Source organism: Globicephala melas, chromosome 11, assembly GCF_963455315.2.
Source record: "Globicephala melas chromosome 11, mGloMel1.2, whole genome shotgun sequence".
Classification (NCBI taxonomy): Eukaryota; Metazoa; Chordata; class Mammalia; order Artiodactyla; family Delphinidae; genus Globicephala; species Globicephala melas.
Window position 1 is genome coordinate 62,497,501 of NC_083324.2, and position 6,040 is coordinate 62,503,540.

Here is a 6,040-nt window from a genome sequence, read left to right on the forward strand (position 1 = left end):
CACCATAATTTTTTTTCACACTTTTTAAAATTGTGGTATATAATTGACATAGAGCAGTATATTAGTTTCAGGGGTACAATACAATGATTCAAGATCTGTATATATTGCAAAATGATCACTACCTAGTTAATATCCATCACCATACACCATTACAAAAATTTTTTTCTTGTGATGAAAATTTTTAAGATCTCTTAGCAGCTTTCCAATATATAATACAGTATTATTAACTATAGTCACTATGCTGTTCATTACATCTCCAGGACTTATTTATAACTGGAAGTCTGTACCTTCTGACCCCCTTCATCCATTTCAAACCCCCCCTCCCCAGTAACCACCAACCTGTTCTCTGCATCTATGAGCTTGGTTGTTTTTTGGGGTTTTGGTTTTTTTAGATTACACATATAAGTGGGATTGTACGGTATTTGTCTTTCTCTTTCTGACTTATTTCAATTAGCATAATATCCTCAAGGTCCATCCATGTTGTGGCACTTTCAGTCTGAAAGATAATAATCTGATGTAGTGAGAACATTGGCTGAGAGGACTCCACGGCACACCAGGAAGTCACTGGCTGACTGTGTCAGCTGGTAACAATATGGACAGACTGCACAGCTAACAGAAGAGTCACCACGTTTTGCCCTTCAGACCCAATAAACACTTAAGTATAGAACAGTTCAACATAAATATTCTGTTTCCCCATCCATTCATCCATCCATCCATTCAGTAGATATCCAACACTTTGGATATCTACTGAAGGGCCAGGCAAATGAGCTTAAAATTATTGAAAAAGAAAAAAGAAAGAAGCAGTCCCTGGTGCCAGGAGTTCCCAGCAAAGTAAGAAAGATTAGTTGGAGAAAGTTTCAGGAAATGCAGCCCACGCTGAGAATGACTGGCTTGTCTGCAATGCACGGGCTGAAGTGAATGCAGGAATGAACACATCAGTATTTCTTCAATGTTCTTGCTTTGTCACATCTATTTATTTACAGGGTTTCATATTTATCTTAATCAAATTACTTTTTTTTTGGTGCTGGTTTTAAAATGTATCATTGGCAGAGTGAAAGAGGGTATGTCTTTTTTTTCTTTATATTTTACTTTTTTTTTTTTTTTTTTTTGGCCGTGCCGTGCAGCATGCAGCATCTTAGTTCCCCGACCAGGGATCGAACCCATGCCCCGTGCATTGGGAGTGCAGAGGAAGTCCACTGGACCGCCAGGGAAGTCCCTGTATTTTACTTTCTTTAATCCCCTCCATGAATAAATTCAGAGTCCAACCTTAGCTCTGAATTGCAACAATACCAAAATAGTCAAGAAACCAGTCCATTAATTAAATGCCTACTTCATAGATAAGAAAACTTATGTTTGGAAGCTTGCACAATGTCATCCACTGATACCTGTGGCAAGAATTTTTTTTACCTTTTTATTCCTACTTAATCTAGAAAAATTTATGGGAATTTTCATAATGCTGCATTATTCTGGAAATGGGTGATATATTAAACCATTAAAAATGACAGTCTGTACCCTATAGGGTACACAGTCAGCTCCAGCAAGAAACTTGTGGGAACATGTAAAAAAGATCGAGGTGACAAGTGCAGAGCCTGATAGAAAAGTCTAGTTTAAGATGCAAGAAAGTCAGCCGGCAGCATTTGACCTGGTAATTTATGCTTAAAAAGATACTAGGTGCTTTTCTACTATAGACTCTAAAACAAGTAAGGAAAGGGTTATTACAATGCTTCATCCAAGACTTCCTTCTTTTTCTTTCCTTCCAGTTTCGTTAGATAGAATTGACATACAGCACTGTCTAAGCTTAAGGTGTACAGAATAATGATTTGACTCACATACATCATGAAATGATTAGCACAATAAGTTTAGTGAACATCCATCATCTCATATAGATACAAAATCAAAGAAATAAAAAAACTTTACTCTCTTAACAACTTTCATATACAAGATACAGCAGTGTTAATTATATTTATCATGTTGCACATTACATCCCTAGAACTTATTTATCCTGTAACTGGGATTTTGTGCCTTTTGACTGCCTTCCTTCAATTCCCCCTTTCCCTACCCCCACCTTTGGTAACCACATATCTGATCTCTTTTTCTATGAGTTTGTTTGCTTGTTTTTGAAGTATAATCGACCTATGACACTATGCTAGTTCCTGTTACACAACACAGTGATTCGATATTTCTATATATTTCAAAACAATCACCACAATAAGGCTACTTACCATACAAAGATATTACATAATGATTGACTATATTCCCCACATTGTACATTTCATACCTGTGACTCAGCTATTTTGTTACTGAAAGGTGGTACCTCTTAATCTCCCTCACCTGTTTCTCTCCTCCTCCAACCCCAACAGTTCCTTCTTATTTGGAGTTAGTCTGTCTGGAAATTCCTGGACAATGGGAACTTTATTGTATCACTACTTTTGAAATGGGTGAATGAGCAAACTCACGGAGAATTTGCAATAAGATCTAAGTCCTTATAATGACCGACCCTATGGTCCTTGATGCATGGCTCCGTCTTTCCTAGTGCCCCCCCACCCCACCCGGGCCAATGACTGACCTCTAGCCATGCTGCTGTTCTTCCTATTTCTGGGCTGCATTAAGCACTAGCCCACCTGGGGCTGGGAGCCTTCCCACATGCTGATTCTCCCAAATGCTGGTTCTCAATCTCAGTACTACTGCCTGAAAATTGGGGACCTGAAAATTCTTTGCTGTGAGAGGTTGTCTTTTGCACTGTAGGAAGTTTAGCAGCATCTCTGGCCTCTACCCCCTAGATGCCAGCAACGCCACCAACCCCCCTCCTACACCTTGCCCAGCTGTGACAACCAAAATATCTCTAGACACGGCCAAATGTCCCCTGGGGGCAACTGTACCCAACTGTACCCACTACTCTAGCTGGTTCCAGCTCACCCTTCAGGTTTCAACTTAAATGTCCCCTCCTCTAAGAGGCCCTCCCTCGTCCCTTAATCTAAAGTAAAACCCCTTATCAATCTCCCTTTCATACCATCCCAGTCCTTTCCTTGATAGACATTTGCACAATTTGTAATTACATACATATTATCTTATTTGCTTGTTTAATGCCTCTCTAACACCTGCTGTTGGAGGCTCAATGAGGGCCGTGACTGTGCATACTTCATTTGCTGTCATAAACTCAGCAGCTAGCACAGTGCCTGACATACACAAAAAAGATGTTCAGGTAAAATTGTCTAAGCACATTATACTAACATTTCAAAGGATTCTGAGGTCAGAGTTATTTTGTATCCAAAGTCCCTAGATAGACCCCAATCTTTGCAGGGGTAGGTATTTATATTCTAGGATGTATGATGAGTGACTGGCTTTTGATCCATTGCCCAGTTCTGCCACTTAGCTGCCCAAGTTGGGTTAATCACTTCACTTCATAGACTTACAGTTGTCTGCTCTGTAAAATAAGGCAGAGTTATAGTAAGGAGTAAGGATATTGTTTATAAGGTATCTGTCACATAGCAATTGCTCAATAAAATGGCACATGTCATCAAATATTCTTCTTAATATTGATAATGACAGTCCTGTCCATCCTGGGCCTTAGCAATCCAACCACACTCAGCTACTGCCATCCAGCCTCCAACCAACAAGCCCAGTTCCAACAGCCAGGCCAAGGCTACTAGAGACCCTGCAAATGAGCCGGGTGAGTAGTTCACTCTCCTGCCTGAGCCTGGTATGCAACATGCCCCACTGAGCCCGGAGCCCGACAAATGGCAATCTGTCTCTAACCCCAGGCATCTTTGTTCAGCCTGTGTAACCTGGCTTTTGCACAAATTTCTTGGTTTGCACATTATCTTCCTTTCCAGGACCAATGTTCCCCGAGACCCACCCATTTTTATTAGGGCTCAAACGCACTCCTAGATATTTCTAGCCCCCTCTGTATGTCGATAACCATAGTCGATGCAACAACACAGACCAACCAGCACAACCCAAACCACAGCAACATCACCACTAGAAACTCCCCCGCTGCCCCCATCCAGTAATCACACCCAACGCTTGTCCTGCTATTGATGTGAGCCAGAAGTCCCCTCTGGAGAGTAGGAGATTAATAGCAGAAGCACTGCAAACTGGGACAGATTTGAGGAAAGGCATGTGGATTATCTGGAGAAGGAGGGATAGGGTTGGAAATTGCTGACTCACAGCCCCTCGCATCCACTCCCTGCTTTCTCCCCTCTCTCACCTGCTGCAAAGGTCCCAGGGGATCCGTTAGCCAACAGATGATGAAGAATCTGTGGCAAAGTCTTCGAAACACATCCACAACCTTTAGAATAGTTCAGCATAGCCATAACTCTTCCTATATTTCTGAAAAGTCGAGTTCATTTCCGGATTGAGGTCAACGACCTGTGTGTGTCCTGACTTAGTGTTTCTGGCACAGCATTTCAGAAAACTCTTCCTTGTACTTAAATTCACTAGGTGGGGCTGACATAAGTCAGTAAAAAAGGTAAATCCTTTTCTGATTGAGCAACATGTAGTGCCAGTCAGAAGGAAGGCTGTTGACACATCTTCCTGGGCTAGAGAGCGAAGAAGAGCAACCATTACCCTTGGATTCCAGTTAGCTTTCTTTCCTCTATGGCTCCACAGCTTTCTTTCCTCTATGACCTCCTTTCTGTACAAGGTCAGATAGTAAATATTTTAAATTTTGCAGTCCACATATAGTCTCTGTTTCTTCTTCTTCTCCTCCTTCTTCTATTTTGTCTTACGTCCTTTAAAAATATAAAAACCATTCTTAGCTCCCAGGACACACAGAAATAGTCCCACAGGCCATAGTACACTGACCCTGCTCCAAACTAACAATGCACAAATTTCTGAGTAACAGCCTTCAGTGCGACAATTCAAGCCAAAGTCCATTCATTTTATCTGGGATAGTGTGCTCATTAAGGAAATTTTACCAGTGAGCACACTATCCCAGATAAAATGAATGGACTTTGGCTTGAATTGTCAGTTTGAAGGCCCACTTATGAAAACTCCTAAGTAATTGGTAATTTGTTGAGCTTATACTTAATATTTGTACATTTTACTATATGAAAGTTTTATCTCAATTTTTTTGTTTTAAAGCATTTTTAGTACTTTTTTATTTAAGCTCTATCTCATCTACGTTTTTATTTCCAGAACCATGCCCAGTTGAAAATAGGCACTCATTTATTGTGTTTTATGGAGAAAAGGAGAAGCAGGAGGCTGGATGGTGGTAGAGGGAGGAGGAGAGAAAGAGCATTATTGAATAACCCATGGCTAAAAACCAAGACAGCTCATAACTGAATGGCCAGATCTCTTGAAAATCACCTGTTACACAGGCAAAATGAAGCACCTATGGACATCTGGTTCTAATAAACAAGTAAAATTTCATAGTTGTTACATCTGTGGTTACAAGGGCTCATGCAAGTCCTCTGGGGCAGCATAACACATGGGTCCCCGACAGGTTTCTCAGGACTGTGACCCTGGAAGCTGTGACCAATTAGCCTATTAAGCCAGGAGAGAGTTCTAAAATTCAATTTGATACCATTTTAATACGCATAAGAGCTCTGTGAGATTCCATAAAATTTGAAGTGTTACAGAGTTGTATGTAAAAGACACTTTTATAAACCTTAAGATTCAAGGAAAGAGGGATGGTAGACTTCCCTGCAGAGAATATTAGATGTTTGAGGGTTAAGGGACCCATTGGCTCTGGAAATCAGAGTCTGGAAATCACAAAGGTACAAGTATTGGGCTGGCCAAAAAGTTCGTTCAGGTTTTTCTGTAACATTTAAGTTTGTTGCATTTAGGTCTAACATGTCAGATTTATAACAATTACTCAAACACTTGGGAAGATTTATTAGTCAAACAACATTTTAGAGATAAAGAACTGAAATATATTAAATATTTAAATGCAGTGTAAAATATCTGAAGATGTTTAATTAACAAATCCATAAATAGAACCAAATATTAGTCAAAGACCCTTACAAGTGATTGCAAAACTTTGGTTTACAAACAAAATAATATTTGTAAACTGAACTTTAAAGTTTAAGGAAAAACTATG